At 33.2% G+C, this 21,868-nt stretch overlaps 1 pseudogene; it reads left to right on the top strand.

The window, feature by feature from the left end:
• The first annotated feature begins 1,432 nt into the window (after window positions 1-1,432).
• Window positions 1,433-2,607, top strand: LOC124898809 (annotated as a pseudogene).
• The last annotated feature ends 19,261 nt before the right edge of the window (window positions 2,608-21,868 follow it).

Genomic DNA, 21,868 nt, shown 5'->3' with positions numbered 1-21,868 from the left:
ATATTCATAGCAAAAAGTGTGTAACCATCATTACAGTCTGGATTTGGTGAGCTTGATGCTTCAGACCCAATAGAAACAATATTGTTAAGCGCATCTCATGAGATAAGGAAAAATATTAGTCATAGTGAAAGAAATGTAGAATGATAGATACTCACAAAATTGACTCTAATAGTTCCTGCAGTTCTAAATCAAAAAACAAGTAGATGCACCTGCCAAAGTTCAAGATAAAGCAATGAAGAATGTAATAACAGAAATAAACTTACTTTGCATCCATGCTTTTCTGATAGCCGACTGAGAACATTCTCGCACTTGTCAGATATACCAGTTGAAAGCACTTAAGAATGTAATAACATAAATAGACTTACATTGTATCCATGCTTTCTGATAGCCGACTGAGAATATTCTCACACCTGTCAGAAATATCAGTTGAGAAGACATCATTAAACCACTGTAAAAGGATGTTGCAATGAGAATATCAAAGAAATAACCAAATATCAAAAAATTATTTCAGTAGGCAATAAGTGGAGTTATCTCTGTATATTTTTCAAGGCCCAATGATTCTATAGATTGGCGAGCTCTCTTGTGAGGAGAAATAAGGTACACCGGGAAGGGCTGAAAAAAATAGAGGGATATGATTAAATTACAGAAACATAACTTCTGATCCACAATGATGCCCAAAATCAATAAGATGAATGTTATATCTGAATGAATCTAGAGTCTACTCGTGAGAGTAAAACCAAGAACACAGCTTTTAGCTGTTCTAAATATTTACATGACGTTTCAGGTTATCCTTTTAATTATAAAGTAGTTTTAGAAAGTAATACAATCAAGAAAAGGGGGGGAAAACAGAACCTTAGATCGAAGTACAGAGTTTAAGAATAGGGAATATGAATAAGAATTCTTTGGCAGATACGGGTCTCAAAGGGATTCTATCAGCAGGAGAGGAAATCAAAATTCCTACATACCTGATAAAGTAATGGATATGAGCAAATCTCACTGAAATTTCCAAGTGCAACTTCAATCCTAAATTATTTAAACAAAAGTGCCAACAAAGCTATCAAAGAAATTTGTTGAGCGGAACATGTAGTTCACACCAAGAAGTCCAGGAAGATTCTTATGTGCCATACTTGACAAAAACACAACATTACACTGCTATACAATTTAGGAGGAAGGATTCCTCCATATTGGCATTTTGTCCAGATCATTAAAATATCTTAATATTCTTACTTCTTTGAAAATATAGGAAAAGAAGTTATATTTTTCATATCTTCCTGTGATAATTTAGCTGCATCTTTTGAATTACACATAAAAAAAAATCCTAAACACCTTAGCGGTAGTAATAATCCGCACCTTTTTTTTTAGAACTGAGGCTTCTTCGGTGGCAAGAGCACCAACCATGACAATGCGATTGAGAGTTTGAGTAATCAAGGAAATGAAGTGAAAAACCTTAATTAATAACTGTTCACTTTCCTTTTCATTTCCTATGTGTGTGCGCGCTTGCATAGTCAAGATGCTTATAATGATACTTCAATGATTTGTTGATAGTTGTGCAGCATTGCCCTAATTGTCTCACTTGATAAAGTTGAATATGAGATGGAAAGGTTCATCATCCCTGGCCTTCCTGACACAATAAAAATGTCAAGACAATAGATTTCAGGCCATTTAAAGGATGAAAAAGAAACCCCAATAACTAAAATAGTTAAAGATATTATTAGAGCAGAAAAGATTAGTTATGGAGCTATTATAAACAGCTTTTATGAGCAGGAACCAAATTATGTAAATCGCTACAAGGAAGTAGTAGGAAAAATAGCATGGCATGTTGGTCCAGTGTCGCTCTGCAACAAAGACAATGAAGATAAAGGCCAAAGAGGCCAAGACAGTTCCTTTTGTGAGCAACAATGTTTGGATTGGCTTAATTCCAAGGAACCAAAATCGGTCATTTATATCTGCTTCAGCAGCATGTCAATCTTCTCATCGGCTCAGTTTCTTAAGATAGCAATCGCTTTTGAAGCATCAGACGAATAATTTATCTGGGTGGTAAAGCAAAGTACAACAAATCAAGAGTAGGATAAATGGATGCCAGAAGGATTTGAGGAAAAGTTAAACGGTGAGGTCTAATAATAAAAGGATGGGCACCTCAGGTGTTGATCCTTGATCATGAAGCCATTGGTTGTTTCGTGACTCACTGGGGATGAAACTCATTGCTTGTAGGAGTAACTGTTAGAGTGCCAACGGTTACATGGCCACTGTCAGCGGAGCAATTTTTAAATGAAAAGCTGCTTATATAGATTCTAAAGATTTGAGTTCCAGAAGGTGATCAGGCCTGATCTCAAAGAAGATAGCAGAGTCCTAATAAACAGGGAAAACATACAGAGAGCAATGACCAAACCGACGGGTGATCAAGAAGCTGACGAGATGAGAAACCATGCAACTGCCTTAGAAAAATTGGCTAAAATGGTTGCGGAGAAAGGCGGATCCTCTGACAATATTCACATCATTTGCACCGCTTCTTTGAAAAGTGCATTCATATCCTCTGCTTGCATCCGTAAAGCTTTTGCCATTTTGTATACAATTTTCATGGCAAGTTTCATCAATTCTGTTGTGTAGTGTTCCAGTGCATCCCTAGATACTCAAAAAATTTAAATACTGTGTATTGCTCCAGTGGATCCCTGGATACTCAAAGAATTTTAATATGAGTGATTTTAATATCCATTCCTTTTTGTTTGACATTAAAAGGGAGAAAAAAATAGGGAAAGAAAAAGTGAGAGAAAAAAAAGAGGAACAAGGTGATAACAATACATGCAAATCACACAAAGTGAGATAGACAACAACACAAATTGAAGTACATATCCAGTTAAATAAAAATCAATGGAGAACACGCACAGAAAAGAAAGATTTTTTCCAATCTAGGCCATTACTCACTGATTGCCACAACTGTCGTGTTTACCAAGCTGCTGAAGCATTTCAACCTCAATCATTGCACCATCACGATACTTCTTCATGCCCCGAACAATTTTAATAGCCACCAGTGAATTCCAACCAAGAGAAGCATAAAGATGAACATGATTTTTCAATTCACTTTCCTCAATTAAAATCCAAGCAAAAATTATCACAATTTCTTTGACCTTTTCATTCAAATTTCTCTCCCAATAAAATCTTCCACCGTCAATTGACATGGCCGAGGAAAGTAGAGAGCTGTGGGTGGGGGTTGTAATTAATAAATTTATATAACAGTAAGTACAGAGATCGTGGTCAACGAGAACTTATAATCAGGGATCAAATTTATTAAGAAAAATATAAGAAAGAAATTAAAATGAGGAAAAAGCTCAAAAAAAAAACAAGAAAAAAGATAAACAGTATATCTTTAATCCTCTTATATATAGAGAGATTAATAGACTAAAAGTACTGTTTTCCCATATTAAATAATAAAACATAAGTAATTCTAAACACCCCCATTCTAGCACTTTCCTTCTATTTTTGCCATAATAAGAACCAAAAAACTCCTAAATTCTTGCCCTGACAGTACCTAATACCAAAACTTAATGTCTTTGCTTCTAGAGGGCGTATTTGGATTCTACCATCTAGAGGGCCATAAAATAATAAAGCAAGACTTACTAATTCAAGAAACATTTTTTTAAGAAAATATAAGGTGAAAAGAGTAAATATTAAAGGGACAATGTTAAGTCTTTAGTTTTGATGATTGACAAATTCATAATTTGAAACTTATTTTCTGGAGTCCTTATTGTGATGACAAAGGCCTTCTACATATTAGAGATCAAGTTAGACTCCCTAATTGTTGTCACAGTCAACAGTCCAGCTAACATAAAGTACAAAAAATTGGTGAAAAGTTCCTTTTTGCCTCAACCAATGAGATTTCTTCTAGGTTTTCTTATGTCAAGATATATAATGTTTATTTTCCTCAACAAAGAAAACCAACACTTCCATATACTTATAATTAAATATCTTTCCGAAGTGTTGCAGCGCTACAAATCAAAGGTTGAAACTGTAACAGAGAACTTGTTACTCATCGAGTTTATCTTTATTTTCTTGTTATAGTTGAGTCTTTGTAATCTGTACTTAAATGCTTGCCTATATTTGCTTATAATTGTAGTAGGTGTTGTGGTGTAATCAGCTCTCTGTAATCTTCTAGAGTTAGCTGATTGTACAAGCTAGAGTTAGCTTGAGGAGTCCAGTTAGAGTTAACTGGAGGTGTTACTAGCTAGAGTTAGCTGGGGTGAGAAGCAGTAGAGTTACTGCGTGGGTTTCCTTGTAATGGAGTTATTGCTAGGAAATGAAGGATTAGGAGTTTAATTCTTGGAGTCTATATTCAAGAGGTTGCTTGAATATAGTGAGCTTGAAATCCTAGAGGTAGGTCGTGATGGTCTTTTCTTCCTTGAGCAAGGAGATTTCATGTAAAAATCTTGTGTCTTTACTTTTCTGTTCCCCTGCACTTATTACTTTATTTATCTCCTAGTTCTTGTTACGTGTGTGATTCTTAAAACAATTTCCTGAGTTGAGGAGAAACCCACCCAACCCTTCATTTGGTATCAGAGAAGTGTCTTCTAAAATAATGGTAACACCTTGGAAGGATCCTGAGAATTGGAGGCTTCACAAGCTACTTACACATCTTAAGTCAGTGAAACAACTCAGATTGTTAAAAGAGTTCTCAAAGCTTTGGATAGATCTAAAGACTTGTCTGAAAGAGAGAAGTAGAGGGTTACTATGAAATATAACTGGAGATATGAGGCTGACAAGATTGCTAGTCAAGTGTTTGTAGCTTGTTGGAATGACTCATCAAGTGACTCAACTGAGTCTGAGCAAAAAGAAGATATTCCCATTATGGCAGTAGAAGTTATTCCTATTATGGCAGTAGAAGAAAAAGTGCAAGTCGTTGATGCACTCCTCGCTTTGATGGCAGACATAGATGAAAATGAAGTAGACCTTCGACTCTCTTAGATATCAAAGAGAATCTGAAGGATTACTCCCTCAACAAGCTGAGATCTCTTGCCTCCACACGGATTGACTCCTTAAATGAGTATGAAAAAAAAGTTATTGAGTTGATTATCCAAGTGACAGAATTCACAAGTGAAAAAAGAAAATTGAAGGATCATCTGAGCACGTGCGAAGAAGAATTGGTTGAACTAAGTGTGTAGGTTGTTGAATATCAAGCAATGTGCAAGAATCTTTCATGGGAAATTGATCTTCTGAGTAAACAAGTAAGTGATATTACCAGGTCAGTATCCAAAGGAAAGCCAGAAGGAAGTAGTGTACAGTTTCATTTGGAAAAAGAATTAACTGAAGCTAAAGTAAATATGGCCTCCTCTCTTGAGAGATGCTTTATTCTCAAAAGAGAACTGGCTAGAGTAAAAGCTGAGTTTTGCAAAGGTACTTACTTGGAGTTCTTCACTACAAACACCTGTAGTCTCAACCAGTCAAGAACCAATCAGTTGAAGTAGTTCAGAGTCTTATCACAAAGGTGAAGGCTCTAACTATGATATCAGGCACACAAAGGGCAAAGATGTTTACACAAGCTCATAGTGTGGAAAGGCTGGGCACATGAGAAAATTGTGTCCTTTCAAAAAAACAAATCAGATAGAAATAAGAAAACTTATCACTCCTAAAAAAAGAAAAGGGAGACTGCGCAGCTGGACCAAGAAGAAGCTGATACATCTTCTATTCTCCTATTGGGAACTTAGACTAAAATAGATTTCCAAAACTATTAACTGATTTGTGATACAGGAAAATACAAGGGGTAGCAGCTAATGGAGATGTAATTAAAAATGATTGCCCAGAACATATGTCTAAAAGGTTGAAGAAATACCTCTTGCATCAATCCCTTAAAGAAGGTAAAGTCTCCCTCGTATGCACTTGTGTTCCTCAAGAACGATTATAGGAAACTGGTTAAGAGAATACTGAGAAGACAGAACATATGTGATTTAGTTGAATGGTGGATGCTTTCAAAAATTTCTCCTTGGTGGCTATGAAATGATAAGTAGGTATCCTAGATGGACATTGGTATGCATGTTTAATTCAATATTATATCTCTACAGATATACACCCATGACAAGGAAAAAGGGATATAGAAAAAGTTGTTAGACAATACAAAGTCTTTGAAAGTTTATCCTTCTAAGGAACCGGGTTCCAAATAAGGTTAGTACCACTCACCATTTCTAAATAATAACTGTTTAAATGTTTAAATGATTGTTCCATATCATTTTCCCGCCACTCTCAAAGGAAAGTTACCTGACCTTTAAACTTGACAGTCGCGTCCAACTATCCGGACACATGCCCTTAGACTTGTCATAGCCTCTAATCTCAACCGTTCTCTTGTGCTGAAAAGCCCAAAATAAAAAATTAACTTCTCTCTTCTTAAAAAAATCTTTCATACCAAATCTTATCAAATCCCCAACTACTCAAAGATCTTATTCTTCTTGTAACTCTCTGATACTCCTTCTTCCAAAAAGAAGAAGGACTTTCATTACAACCATGTGCAAAAAAGGTAGGAGTTCCTAGCCAGAATAACTCTAGTACCAAACCTTTACTTCCACTCGATCTCTATTTATCTGGTAGTAAAAGGGGTAGCTTGGAAATCTCTAAAAAAAGAGAAGTATTAGAGCAAAAAGATTCAGTCAAAATCGACTTGGACTCTATAAGGAAAATAGACTTTAAAGGATCAAAATACAATACTAAGTGAACTTTCAGTGGTGGCGAGGGTAGTGAGATTGTGCGCATGTATGTAAGTGTAAGTAACTGTGAGGCTGAGGGATTTGATTCTGATTATGAGAAGTACATTATTGGTGTTAAAAAGGGCTAGAAAAGAAGAGAGGATGGAGTTTTAATGAAAGAAAAGTGAAAAAGGTAATGTCGTAGTGCTGGTGAAGTACCTGGCTTTATATCAAATATATCTAAAAGGAAAAAGGAAGAGGTAGAGACTCTTAAGAATTAGGACATGTTAGGAAGACAAATTTTCAATCCCGCAGTACTAGAAATGAGAGAGTTGGTCAATATATTAAAGTTTCAAATTTAGGACCAATTTTTCTAGTTTGATGCATCCTATATTTATAAGGAGGAAGTTAAGATGTTTTATCAAAACCTGGAAATTTTTGTCAATTGTCTGTATCTAGCCTCTCTAGTAAATGGTATGAAAATAGGTTTTGATGAAGAGATTCTCACTGAAATTCTTTGTGTTCCAATTTCAGGAATCAAGTGCATACAGTCTATGATGGGGTCTGCTGAATTTTAAAATCATGTCGTGTACTTGATGGATCACACCCTAAAAGTTTTGACAAAAAAGTTATCAAGAGAGACTTTCAATTATTGTGTCAGCTTATGACAAGTACACTGCTTTCTAGGCTTAATAAGGAGACCACTCTGACCAATGCCGATCTGTTTCTAATGGAGATGATCTTTAAATATTAGAAATTTAATCTCTCGGCCATTGTTATTGCGCATATGAACACTTTTATCAATGTTAACGCTGAAATACATGAGCTACCTTATGGGTTTTGGATGGATAGGGTGTATGCTTACTACAATATTTATGTAGGAAAGAGAGAGTTGATTTAGTGAAGGGAGTTTATGTCATCTCAACTCATAAGGAAAATGAATGCCCTTTTAGGATAAGTGATAGAATGCCCAAGTATCTGGTGTCTGATTTTATGGAGGAACAAAATTGGTTGAAGAAAGAAATCAAGACTCGGACTGTTTTGCTTGCTCCGAGAGATGCAGAGATAAATGTGTTAAAAGCTGCTTTAGCAGACAAAAAGTGAAGTGGAACAACCTCAGGAAAGGACGTATGTGCTAAAAGTGCTACCCTGGAGAAAAGGACAAAAGAGTAATAAACTAAGAATATTTGCCTAAAGCTTCTCCTGAAATCACGTCCTACCTGACTCCCCTTTCTTTCTCGCTGGTTACCTCTCAACTGTTGTTCCCTTGAAATTCTTGTTATTTTTTTTACTCTTGTCACTTTTGAGATTTAACTGGCCTTGTGTAAAATTTTCTTCTTTATGTCTTTATTTTTGTCTCTGATGAGGGAATAGCGCAATTGTTTTAATATTCTATGGTTATTATTTTTTAAAATGGTTATTGGTACTGCTTGATACATGAATGGATGACTTCTCTTTCTGTGCTATCACTTCTCATGTTTATCTCTACTTCTCTCTTGCTCATGTCAATGTTGCCTCAATGGTCATGAATTAATATGCATTACTGCTTAACCTTTTTGATAATGTCAAAAGGGATAAAAACGTGATGTGTAGTCTGCCCCTGTATATTGTATAACTATGTAGTCTATCAGCTATGGTGTGGTGTTGTCCAAATACGTGTGGTATGCTGGAAGTATGTTATGTAAAAATATAGCGTGGTTGTGCCGATAAAGACAGGAGTTCTCTCACTTAGTGGAAACTTAAATAATCATTGATAGGGGAAATAAGGTGAAGGAGGCATGTATTTTTATAGGCATCAGTGATAGGTTGAATTGGTAGGAAAACTGGTTTGGTATGTGATCTTGTTGCCTATGTTGTATTGTTGAAGTGTATGTTGTGTTGTGTATAAATTGATTGAAGATGTTGAGTATACTAATCTGGTCGTATGGGTTTGTCATCATCAAAAGGGGAGAAATTATTAAATCCTTAGTTTTAATGATTGACAAATTCATAGTTTAAGACCTGTTCCCTGAAGCCCTTTTTTGTGATGACAAAGGTCTTCTACGTATTAGAGAACAGGTTAGGCTCACTGGTCACTGTCACAGTCAATAGTCCAGCTGACACAAAGTACAAAACTTGGTGAAAAGTTGTTGCCACCTTTTGTCTCAACCAATAAAATTGCTTCTAGGTGTTTTTGTGTCAAGATATATAATACTTATCTTCCTCAACAAGAAAACCAACACTTTCATATAACTACAACTAGATATCTTTTCAAAGTATTGCAACGCTGCAAATCAAAGGCTTGAACTATAACAGAGAACTACTTGTTTATCAAGGGTATGTTTGGTAAAAAGGAAAATATTTTCCTAGAAAATGTTTTCTTGGAAAACAAGTTGATTTCTTACTTGTTTTCCCATGTTTGGTTAGTGGATGAAAAATATTTTTCGAAAAATATTTTATAGTGTTTGATTGGTAAATGAAAAAATATTTTTCAAAACATACATTCTAGTGTTTAGCTAAAGAGTAAAAATATATTTTAGAAAAATAATTTTTGATCTCAAAAAATTTTTTTTTAGGGTGCATTCGATATGAAGGAGGAAGTGTGATCGTTATGCAAATTGGATAAGTATATATTTTCTAAAAGTATTTGTACATATTTAACAAAAATAATGAGAATGAATAAGATAAAAAGGATGGATAAGAAAAAAAAATTGAATTTATTTTAAAAAATAAATAAAAAATATTAACTTTTTTTGGAGAGGGAGTTGGTAGGTGGGGGTTGAGGTTATCAAAATAGGTAATAAGGGTGAGATAAGAAAATAATTTAAATTTTTTAAAAAATAAATTAATTTTTTTGGAGGGTGGGGGGCTAGTATGGGTGGGGGTAGGGGAGAAGGAGGGGTAAGAAAAAATTTGAAATATCTTTTTGGAATGGGGAGTATTAGGAGGTGGGGCTGAGGGTCGGGGTAGGGGAGTGAGGGTGGGGTAAGGAAAAAATAAAAAATTTTCAAAAAATTAATTTTAAAAAATTAAATTTATTTTTAGGGGGAGGGAAGGAGAAAGAGGTTGGTAGGGGGTCGGGTAGGGGAGGCAAGGAAAAAGTTTGAATTTTTTTTAAAAATTTAATTTTTTTTGGAAGTGGGCAGGGGTTTGGGTTTTGGATTTTGGGTAGGGGGTGAGGTAAGAAAAAAATTTAAAATATTTTTTAATAGGGGTGGTAGGGACGGGGTGGGAGAGGGAGATTGAGGGTCGGAGTAGGGATGGATGATTTTGAGAGTTGTATAAATATTTCAACTTAAGAGTGAGGTGGAAAGAGAGGTTTGGAAAATGTTTTCCTTACTTTTTGAAAGGAAATCATTTTCCTTAGGACTGAGGAAAATAAGGTGATTTGGAAAACATTTTCTAAACCCTTTAAGCCAACCAAACATGAGAAAATTGGAAACATTTTCTGAAAAATGTTTTTCTTCATCATACCAAACACACCTCGAGTTTTTCTTTATTTTCTTGTTATAGTTGAGTCTTTATAATCTGTACTTAAATACTTGCCTACGTTTGCTTATGATTACAGTAGGTGTTGTGGTGTAATCAACTCTCTGTAATCATCTAGAGTTAAGTGATTGTCCAAGTTAGAGTTAGCTTGAGGAGTCCAGTTAGAGTTAACTGGAGGTGTTGCCAGCTAGAGTTAGCTGGGGTGAGAAGCAGTAGAGTTACTGCTTGGGTTCCTTGTAATAGAGTTATTGCTAGGAAACAAAAGATTAGGAGTTTAATTCTTGAAGTATGTATTCAAGAGGTTGCTTGAATATAGTGGAGCTTGAAATTCTGGAGGCACGTCGTGATTTTTTCTCCCTTGAGCAAGGAGTTTTCACGTAAAAATCTTGTGTCTTTACTTTTTTGTACTCCTGCACTATTACTTTATTTATCTCTTAATTCTTCTTGCGTGTGTGATTCTGAGAATAGTTCCCTAAGTCAAGGAGCAACCCACCCCCAACCCTTCAGAGAGGGAGAGAGGATTTTAGTCTTCATCTAGATAACAGTAACAAGCCAAAATCCAAAGAGAGTAGATTAGGTATTCAATGTTCATGGCTAAGTGGCCACTGTTGAAGGTGTATTTGAGTTTTAAAAAAATCATGAACGGTAAAACTTTATCATATGTAATTGGAAGGTATGGTTGTGAGTAGGGGTGACAAATTGGTAGGGTGAATCAAACAAATTGATATAATGAATAGATCATGCTTCAATCTGCTTAAAACACCATTGAGCCCAAAATGAATTGAGTTAAATAACGAATTATAACTTAATTCACATCTTTACTTAATTTTTTATTGCGTTAGAAGTATCAAAATTTATTCTATAACATGTAATTTTATTATTTTAGAAATACAAATTTTCAATTGAATTTAGTTGTCAGAAAAGTTATTGAAGTGAGAAGAAGAAGAGAAAAAAATTTAGTAAATCTAGATAACCCCCAAAAGAAAGAATAACCGAGAAAAGGTTTGCATTCAACATAATATTACAATTTTTCTCAAGTTCCTTGTGTTTTAGAATATTTTTTCAATTGAATTTACAGTGGTGATAAAATCTAGTGGTGATTTTTTTAAACTAGATTTGTTTTTCTAAATTAGTTTTCTTAAGTTTCTTGATATTTTTATAGTGTTGTTGTTGAAAGGGTCCAATATGCCCCTACACTTTGTGAAAAGGTTCAAGTATGCCCTCCGTTGCAAGTTTGGTTCAAATATGCCATCATTATTAAAATTTAAGTGTAAATATACCTCTTTAAACGTTAAGTGATTTGCTGAAATTTGCAAGGCCCTTTTTTCTTTTCTTTTATTTTAAGTTTTTAATGGATACATAATCAAATAATTGTCACGTCAAAAAAAATAAATTCACCCCACTCTTTTATACCCTGACGGGGCTCAAGATTCGACCCAAGACCCTTTTTAACCTTAGTAAACAAAAGGAAACCGAAAGCTCTGTTCATACGAAGGTTACGAACAACTATTAAATTCGATACCTGAAGGGCCGGTTCGTCAAGCCGTTTTTTTCTCATTTTAATACGGTACTCCTCTTCAAAAAATTTCACGTCCTTCGAGGAGTATGGCAATATATCTGAACAAATTTCTTTAGATCGTGTATGTAATGTTCTGATGCTCTTCTAGTGAGTAAGGAACGTGACATACAATTTTGGCCTAAAGTAGAATCAAACGCCTGCCTTAGCAACATATGTTATCTAAAAATCCTCATCTTCTATACATATTAAGTGATATAAATGCATTTAATCAGAAAACACAAATCTTCATTCAGAATATTATAATTTAATATGTAATCAAATCCATTACTTGGGTTCTTATAGCATAAGCCAGGAGAGACTACAATGGTAAAAACCCAACAGTTACAGTTTTGACTTCATTAGTAACCACATCATGCATTCCATCTGTGATCTAGCACAACTATGTAAATAACCAGCTTATGTATGCGATTCGCATGAATATTAAGATGCCGAGAAGCTCATTTAGAACAGTGCAGACCAGAAAATGTGATCTTATGTATTGTGCACAGAAACATAGAGAAATGTCTTCTTTTTAAGTGAACTGCTCCACCCATATTGTACCTATTTGAACCAAGTACTTTTTCCCGATTGATCACAACCAGCAAGAAGTAGTTTATTTAGTTTTTTGCTATCTGTGCTGTGCGAGTCACCTGCACCCAATCCACTTCCAACTTATTCACCGGAAGAATTTACAGACACGGAAGGAATAGGCAATCTCAAAGCAAAGCAAAACCTTAGAGGTAGACTAAGTTATTGTGTAGAAGATATGGTGAAATGGGTTAGGCTATTACGGATAGGGTGGGCGTATTTTGGTTTAAATCGAAAAAATTAAAAAAATCAAACCAAAATTAAATTTTGGTTTTGGTGTTTCCGATCGGATTCGGTTTGTAATTTTAAAATTTTGATTTTTCGGTTCGATTTTTGATTTTTTTTAAATTTTTTTTGGTTAAATTGAAAAACCAAAATTTTATAAATAAATAATATATATATATATATATATATATTATATTATATATATTATATATACATAATATTATATTATATATATATATATATATATATAATATTTAGTAACTCACATTCACAATTAACATTTAACAACAAATTCGCAGACGCCGCAGCCATTGCCCATTGGCAACCCTAAATTCCTATTCTGGTATTCCCTATGTCGTTTCTCATGTACACCGACAACGACGAGTTACGACTCACGAGTGTTCCTCCGTTCCACCGAAGGCAAGGTGTTGTTCCTTTGTTGATCGTTTTCACTTCTACTGGTTGTGGATTTGTGGGTTGTGGCTATCCACCGGCGAGAAATAGTGGAGCCGGCGGCGACCAGCCGATCACTGTGGTTTTCTGACCGGATAGCCTATGACCAATCGTTCAACTGACTGTCGACCAATTTTTCGACCAGTCAGGTTTTCAATCATGTCTAATTCGGTAGCTTTTTTTATTCTTAATTTAAATTGATAGTTTAAGATTAAAGGTGAAAAAGTTAAAAGTGTGAACCAAAAATAATTACATTATTTTCACATATTTGAAGTAGGGTAAGTGAAGGTGGAGCATCAAATAAAAATATTTCAGTTTCATCTCCAAATAAAGTTGAAACTGCGGTTAAAGCTGAACTATCAAAAAAAGAAAGGTCATCGAATCGAGGGCAAGATGTTGACAGTGGTTTGAAAAGGTTGTTGACAAAAAATTTGGAGCTAAGAAAGCACAATGAAAGTATTATGGAAAAATTTATGCTTTTACTACTTCTACTATTTTCTTGATTTAATGAGTTATGGGAGATTATGTCTGCAAGTTGTTGAATCTAATTACTAATGGTGAAAGTGTTAGAATAGAAACACCAACTTCTGTGAAAGAAGCTAATTCAAACTAGCTGAAATAGAGTTTGCATAGGATCGGTTTTCTCAACCTTACCAATAACAAATTTGTGGAGTTGGTCCCTAGACTACCAAGTGAAAGCCTACAGTTTTTGTATTTGCAGGGGAATGATTTTCAGGGTGTTTTTCCTAACCAGGTTGCTGATTTATGCAAAACTGTGGTGGAATTGGATTTATCTTACAATAATTTCTTAGGTATGGTTCCTGAGAGTCTGGGTGGATGTTCCAGTTTAGAACTTCTTGATATTTTCAATAATATTTTCTCTGGTAAGTTGCCTGTTGATACCCTGTTGAAGTTGAGTAACCTGTTGAAGTTGATTTCTATTTTTTTGTGTGTATAAGACTATGAATATTGAATCAAGCAACCAATTTCTTGTAAGATGTGACTTGTGAACCATTTGATAGTAATTGTGAGATTGTACCTCTCTTTTTTTGACCCATATATTTATTTGGTTTTAGCCTATTTTTAAATGATCTTAGAACTGATTATGAATTATGATTGTGTTTTGTGTTCAAAGTGCCGGGTAATCTGTTCTAGTTTGTTAGATACTCATCGTTTAAGATTTTGTCCTTGCTTTCTGGTACCTTTTCTTGCTCTCAGATTGTGTTTGAAGATGCTTATCTTTTTGGGCTCAGATCATCACTATTATGAAGAGTTACTTTTATTTCTGTACCTTCCTATTTTTACATCTTCTTGGTATGGTGCTTGATTCATAGTTCTCTTTTGATCCTCAAATACCAGAACGTTTTTTTTCTAAGTCTCCAATTACTTTATTATGCTGTTGGTGCTTAATATAGCTTGTGTGAGCTTGCTCACAAGTCTAAAAGAACAAGAAGAGTTTAAATTATAATACAATGAATACCCTTTTGTTTAAATTATATTGGAACCTAATGCATTTTGTCTCTTTTGAGCAGTTTTTTGGCTCTAAATTATGTTGCATATTACTTCGAGTAGACTAGCTGTTTTGTGGATTGGTGGATGGTGGTGGTGACTGACTGACTATTTTATTATTTTATAGACTGTTTTGTTGTTTTATGGACTTGTTTATGGATTGTTTTAGTGACTCAAATATTTTATAGACTATTTTGGTGACTTTGAACTGTTTTATGGACTATTTATGCAGAAAGTATGTTGTTTCATGGATTATTTTTATGAGTTTTGTGTTGTTTTGTAGACAATTTTGCAAGGTTATACTATATGTAATGATTAATGACGTTATATATTATGTTAAGGTTATGATTATTTCATTCTGTTTCATCCATGTTGAGTTATTTATAGTTATTTATATTTGAGAATAAAATAGGTTTGAAAAAAATAATTTTTCTAAAAAGATCCATCAATTTTAAATGCTGAGTTACGAAAAAGAGAGGCTAACTACTTTAATATTTTAAACCGAAATAAAAATCCGAAATAACCAAATTGAAATTGTAAAAACCAAACCAAATTGAATTTATTTCAGTTTGGTTACGGATGTCATTTTTGTCAATCCAAAAATCAATAAACCGAACCGATATTAAATAATCAAACCGAACCGACCGAACGCCCACCCCTAATTATAGAGGTTAAAAGGGATCTTGGGTCGGGTCAGGGTATAAAAGAGTGGGGTGAATTTATTTTTTGTAATGTGTCAATTATTTTTTTATGTTGCCATTAAAAATTAAAAAAAAAAAAGAGAGAAAAGGGACTTGCAAATTCCAACAAATCACTTAACGTTTAAAGGGGCATATTTGCTCCTAAACTTTAACAGCGAGGGAATATTTGGACCAAACTTGTAACGGAAAGCATATTTGGACATTTTTACAAAATTTAGGGGTATATTTGACCATTTTTCTCTTTTTTTTTTGTTACTACAAGTTTATGACTTTTGGTTGGGAAAGAGTTATCCTAGGATTAGCTATTTCGGTATGTATATGGGATAACTCATTCGGATTTGGCTCCTCTCCATTACATCCTCTCTATTTTCTCAAGTGCTTATTTAGATGAGTAACACTTTTTATATTTAAAATTCAAAGGTTTAGATTACTTTACTTTAATAAGTCTTTAATTAATCATAGTTAAAAAATAAGTAAGGAGAAAAGTTCTAACTTTGGTAAAAAAGACATCTTCCACTAATTTTCACTCCTCATTAATATCGTACTTTTCATGATACATCCTCATTTTCTCTGTTTTTTTATGTGATAAAATAAAATCAAAGATAAAGGTGTAATGAGATTTTAAAAATGCATGGCTAAAGAAGCAGCAAAAAATAATTAAAAAGAAAAAGAGACACTATTTAAAATATTTTATTAATACTACTATCTATCTTCTATGCAATATCTTTTTCCTCTCACTTTTCTTTCATTTTTGACATAATTTTATTTACCAAAAACTAATTTTTTTATTTACTTAAAAAGTTAACTTTTCAATTTTTTTCGTGTCAAAGGAAATTTACAAGATTTGACAAAAAACTAAGTAAAAAGAATTTAATGGTATATGTTAAAGTAATTCAGAAATTATAATCTAACCTTTTTTTTTAATATCAGATTTTTTCAGATAATTCTCTTGTGTTTTTTTGTCTATCTTGTAGTGTCTTCTGCGTATTTTTTACTAAGGTTCTTCACGATTTGATTTAATGTTTAAATAAAATTAAAATCAAACCAATCATATCAAAAACATAATAAAGAAAAGTATAATTGAAGTAATAATATTAACGAGGGATCAAACTAGTGGAAGATGAAATTTTTCTTATGGTGAATTTCTTTCTTAACTTATTGTTTTACTCTGGTTAAGAGGCTTGTTAAAGTAAATTAATTTAAATCTTTGAATTTTAAATATCTCAAGTGTCACTCGTCTAAATGTTCACTTGAGGAAATGGAGAGAAGTTGTAATGGAGTGGAGCCAAATCCAACTTATTTTATCATTATGAATAATCACAGTACTAACTAATACCTCAAACTAAAAAATAGGATAATAATTCTTTATTTTATCTTAGAACTATTTTTTTCTTATATCTCACACACTGTAGAGATTTGAATAGGAAAAAGAAAAGAGAAGAAAAAAATAATAAATAACATAAAATGTCACAACATTTTTTCACTTATTTATCAGCATTCATACATTTGTGAGCACTAGACTTAGAAAAAATCAAGTAGAAAATATCATAATTGAAGATAACAACAATACCTTGTAATTGATAGAGAAAAGACATAAAGTCACTCCTGAAGCCATCCGATTTTTACAAAAAAACACTTAAATTATACGGACGATCTATTATCTCATGAAAATTATATATACCGTTGTAAATAGACCATTTTGATCAAAATTTTCATCAGTCCTCAATTTTAAAAAGACGTGTGTTTGGCACTCTCTGTTTAATTAATAATTTAAATAAATTATTGATAAAAGGTCGGGTTTAATCCTTCAACCTGATTCGAATCTCTTCAAATTCTCAAAAAATAATCTTTTCTCTTCTTTTCAATGTCTCTCACTTCTCTCACTTCACTCTTTCTTTTTCTTTGTCGACAGAAATTAATTCACAACTGAAGGGAGATTGAAGGAGCTTAGTTGATCAATTTGTTGGAGAAAATACCTATTAAATAAAAGTGGAGAATTTTACAGGTTAGGATTTTCCGCATTTAAGTAGTTTCTAAGTTATTATGAAATTTTTTGAATTGGGATTTTTTTCTGAGAAAAAATATATTTTTAGGTAACTATTTAGTGAAAATCATGATAATAAGAACTTATTGAGTTATTTTGTACGAGTTGTTGTTAGAATTTTTCGCATATATTGTAGTTATTGTTGTGGTGTTGTAGTAGCATATATAGTTGCAACTATATTTTTTGGGGTATGGGTCAAGTGGGGTGGGGTGGGCTGTGATGTTGGGGGTATGGATCCCACTTGTATTTCTTTTCTGTGGAAAATATCAAAAAACAGTGCTCTTAAAAATTTGTTTAACTATTGACATTTTTATCTTTTGTTTACTAATTTTAATGTGTTTGTGTGGTTGAAATATTGCTTTATCAGAAATCTTTCAATATATTTTATTCTGGTAACTTTAAGATGGTATCATGAGGTGAAATTGAATTTGGTCCCCGACCTAAATATATTGGTCGGTCTGTGATTGAGTTTTTAGATAGGGATATTGATTTTTGAGTTAAGAGATTACATAAAATATCTAGGATATACAATCGAGTGTGATTTATTTGTTAAATGAAATGGCTATTTGATATAAATTAAATATGATAAGGTTATTTATGACATTGTCGGCAAGTTAAAAACAGGGATGAACTTGAGGTATATGTTTCACATAGGGTAAGTGAACCTTGTCAGGCCTTACGTGAATTGGAGTTTGTCCCTAATGTAAGTAATAATTAGGTAAGTGAGAAATCTTTAAACCCTATTAATGAGGGTGATACTTCTAACCCTAATTCTCATCCTTCTTCTCCTAATTTTTCTTCTAATGCTCCTGATGAGACTTCTCCTTTTACTATACCTTTCAATTCTTTTGACACTACAATAGATGAGGATCCAACTGATGATGATTCAGAGGATGATTCAGATTTAGAGAGGGATACTAGTGGACAAAGTAATGTTGATAGTGATGTCCATCAAGAGTATATTCATATAAGGGAAAGTAGGAGGCATTTCAATAGGACATAAAGAAGAAGTAGAGGCAAAAAAGATAAACAGATTAATTTTGGTTAAAAAGGTTCAGAAATAGGGGTATGATAAGATAAATATTGGTACTAGGGATAGCCTAATTGGTAAACTAGGAGGTGGTGAACCTTATTAGCTAAGTGATGAATCTCCTAGCTTTAAATTAGATGATGAATTAGGTTGGAGAAATGGTGAAGAGAGGTTGATGAAATAGTGCAACAACCTGTGAGAAGAAAGAACAAAAAAAATAGAGTTATTTTTCATAAAACTTGTGAAAAATTTGTTTGGAAATTAGGATTGATTTTTTCATGTGTAAAAAAATTTAGGTTCGTGGTAACCAAATATGCAATTCAAGAAAGATTCAAACTGAAAAGTATGTGAATGATCCTAGCAGAGTTAGAGTGAGGTGCTGCAAAGACACTTGTCCTTGATTGTTATGTGCTAGCAAGAATAAGACGACTGGGAATTTTATTGTTAAAAAATACAATTTTATTCATATTTGTTTGAGATAAACTTTTAACTATCTTTGCAACTCAAAGTTTCTGGCAAGTAAGTATAAAGACAGAATAAGTCAACAACCAAACATTAGAATTGTCCAGTTACAGGAGATTATTAGAAAGAAATTGAATATCCATATTGGTAGGACAAATGTGAGAAGATCTAGGTCTAGAGTGCTACAAAAGATTATGGATGATCACATTGTGGAGTATGGTAGAGTTTCTTATTACAAGGATGATATTTTGAGGACTAATTCAGATAGCACTTGTGTTGTTAAGGTTGGAGATGCTGATGAGACTGAATAATTAATGTTTGAGGAATTTATATGTGCTTTCATGCTTTAAAGAAAGCATTCTTTAGAGGTCCTAGAAGGTTGATTGGTTTGGATGGTTGTTTCCTTAAAGGTGTGTGCAAAGGTCAATTATTGATGGATGTTTGCAGAGATGGAAATAACCAAATATTGCCTATTACTTGGGTAGTTGTTGAGGTTGAGAATTAATTTACATGGGAATGATTTCTTGAACTACTGAGGAATGACCTTGAGCTTGGAGAAGGTTATTAATTAAGCATTATAACTAATATTCCAAAGGTATGACACTATTTTTAACAAGTGTTTGTTATTCTTTTTATTTAACAACTGCTGATATAGCTAGTATATTGTAGATTAATATACTATTTTATTTTGTTAGGGACTAAAAATAACTGTAAAAGAGTTGTTGTCACTGGATAAACACAGAAAATGTGCAAGTGTGTTCTTGCTAATTGGTCTAAATTCTGGAAAGGGATAGAAAAAAAAAGAGTGTTTTGACATATCACAAAATTCAGATTGGAAGCAGAATTGAAGGAGAATATAGAAGAAATGAAGTTGTTGGGGAGGAATTGTTTGAATGATTTTTTGTGGTATAATTTGAAGACATGATGCAAAAGATACTTTGAAGAGCATTGCAAATATGATATTGTGGACAACAATATGACAAAGATTTTTAATGTATGGGTACTACCTGTAAGGTTCAAAACAATCACTACAATTCTTAAAGAGATTAAGGTGAAGATGGTGAAAAAATTGATGAGTTGAGACAATTTTCAAATATTTGGATCACTGATATTTCTCCCATGGCTCTAAAAATTGTTCAAGAAAATATTAACAAGTCAATACATTGCAATTTATCTTGAAATGGGGAAAGGGCTTTTGAGATTGTTCACATAGGTTGTACATATACTGTTGACATTGTTAGTAGAAGTTGCAGTTGCAGAGCTTGAAGCTTAAGGGAATTCGTTTTCCTCGTGGTGTTGTTGCCTGTCACCACAAGGAATATAAGCTCATTAATTTTATGGACAACTGCTATCACAAGGATGCCTACCTCATCACATATGCTCATTTTATTCAGCCAATAATAACATAAAAATGTGTCCAATATTAAATAATTCTACTATGAATCCACCAATGATCAAGAAACTGACTGGAAGACCAAGTAAGGTTAGAATAAAGGAGACTGATGAAAGTAGAAAAACTGAAAAACTCAGCAAATGTGATATTGTTATTACTTTTAGTAAATGTGGTACACAAGGACATAATAAAAGAGGATGTCCTACAAGAGATTAAGCTGGTATAAGTCAATCAGCTGAAACATCTTCTCAGGAACAAGTATTTTTATAATCATTAGCTAATGTACATTTTGTTAAGTACAAGAATTAATCTTTTAAAACACAGGTTGGAGCTTCTACTGACAGAGGAAGAGGGAGATTAAGGGGCAATGGTCCAAGTCATGTAGCTGAAACATCTTATCAGCAAGAGGTATATTTATTTATTTGTCAGTATCAATTTTTTGTAAGTAGATATACTAATATCTAAATAATCAGACCACCACAAATATTGCAAGTGTAATTAGAGAAAGAATTACAGGAAGAGGTAGAGAAAAAGGCAGTGTTTCAGGTGGTTCAAGTGTTTCAAATGTCCTAACTATTCCAAGTCAATCAGATGAAACTTTTGCACAAATACAAGTAGCTTTATGTAGTCAAAAAATAATTTTGTTAAGTAAAATATATGCTGATTTAGGTCTCAATATACAAGCTTTAATAAGTGATAGAAGAAGGAAAATATCTAGGGGAAGAGGTAGTGGGAGAGGAAGAGGAATAAATCAAGAGAGCCAAATCAGTTCTGACAGTGAAAGAAGCATAGAACGGGGAATGTCTCCTCAAATACAAGATCATGAGGACAGCAGTGAAGGACATACAAGACCTCTTAAAAGGCCAAGGATGGTAGGGATTAAAATATACCAAGATGAAGATGGTTTTCCCACTAAATAATGTGAAGAATTTTCTTCACTTACACATATTTATTGCCTTTTAATTTCTATAATTTGTTTGTACAACCTAGATTGCCAAGTAGAAGATTCATCACCATTTGTGCAAAGGTGGCAAAGAGGTCTGATATAGTAACTGATGATATTGGCTACACGCTATGACAAGAATTTAAATGAAAAGGAAAGTCGGTCATTATCAATAGCAAACTTGAAAGAATGAGGGTTGAAAAGGTTATTCAAATTAGGTCTGCAGTTGCTGTCAAAACTCAAGGCAAAAACAGTTCAAGCAGGAAGACTCATGTTCCATGGAAGTAGGGCATGTTGTTGCTATGATGTGTATATTTTTGTGTTGTTATTATCTCAAACAATTAGTTTTTGTATATTTTATTTTTGGTGATAGCATTTTGATCTTATTTTGTAGCAATCAAACACTATTTTGGGCAGTTTGTTTTATTAGGTACCTTTAAGTATTAAGCTATGTTTTGTTAGGTACCAAATAAAACAAGGTCATGTTTTAGTTATCGTTCAAATTGAAACAATGATTATGTTGAGATGAAGTCCTCATTTTGTTTCATTGGGGTTGCCTTTTTACTCTATTGACTGTATGAATAATAGATTTTGAATGCTCACAAACCTCATCAATATCACAATATATTGATACAAAATATGTTGCGTAAGCCAAATTCAATTCCATACAAAACATGTTGCAAAAGTCTTACAAACCAAATAAAATTACATCTTGTTAAGCAATTACTATTATGACAAGAGAAAAGACACTAGCACTATTTTGTAATATAGAACAAGAGAACAACTATGACAATTTCAATTGCACACAACTACATTTGTCCTCTATCAC

The sequence above is a fragment of the Capsicum annuum genome, chromosome 1 (assembly GCF_002878395.1).
Source record: "Capsicum annuum cultivar UCD-10X-F1 chromosome 1, UCD10Xv1.1, whole genome shotgun sequence".
NCBI classification, from domain to species: Eukaryota; Viridiplantae; Streptophyta; class Magnoliopsida; order Solanales; family Solanaceae; genus Capsicum; species Capsicum annuum.
Note: the sequence above shows the minus strand (reverse complement) of the source record. Positions and strands in the feature narration are given on the sequence as shown.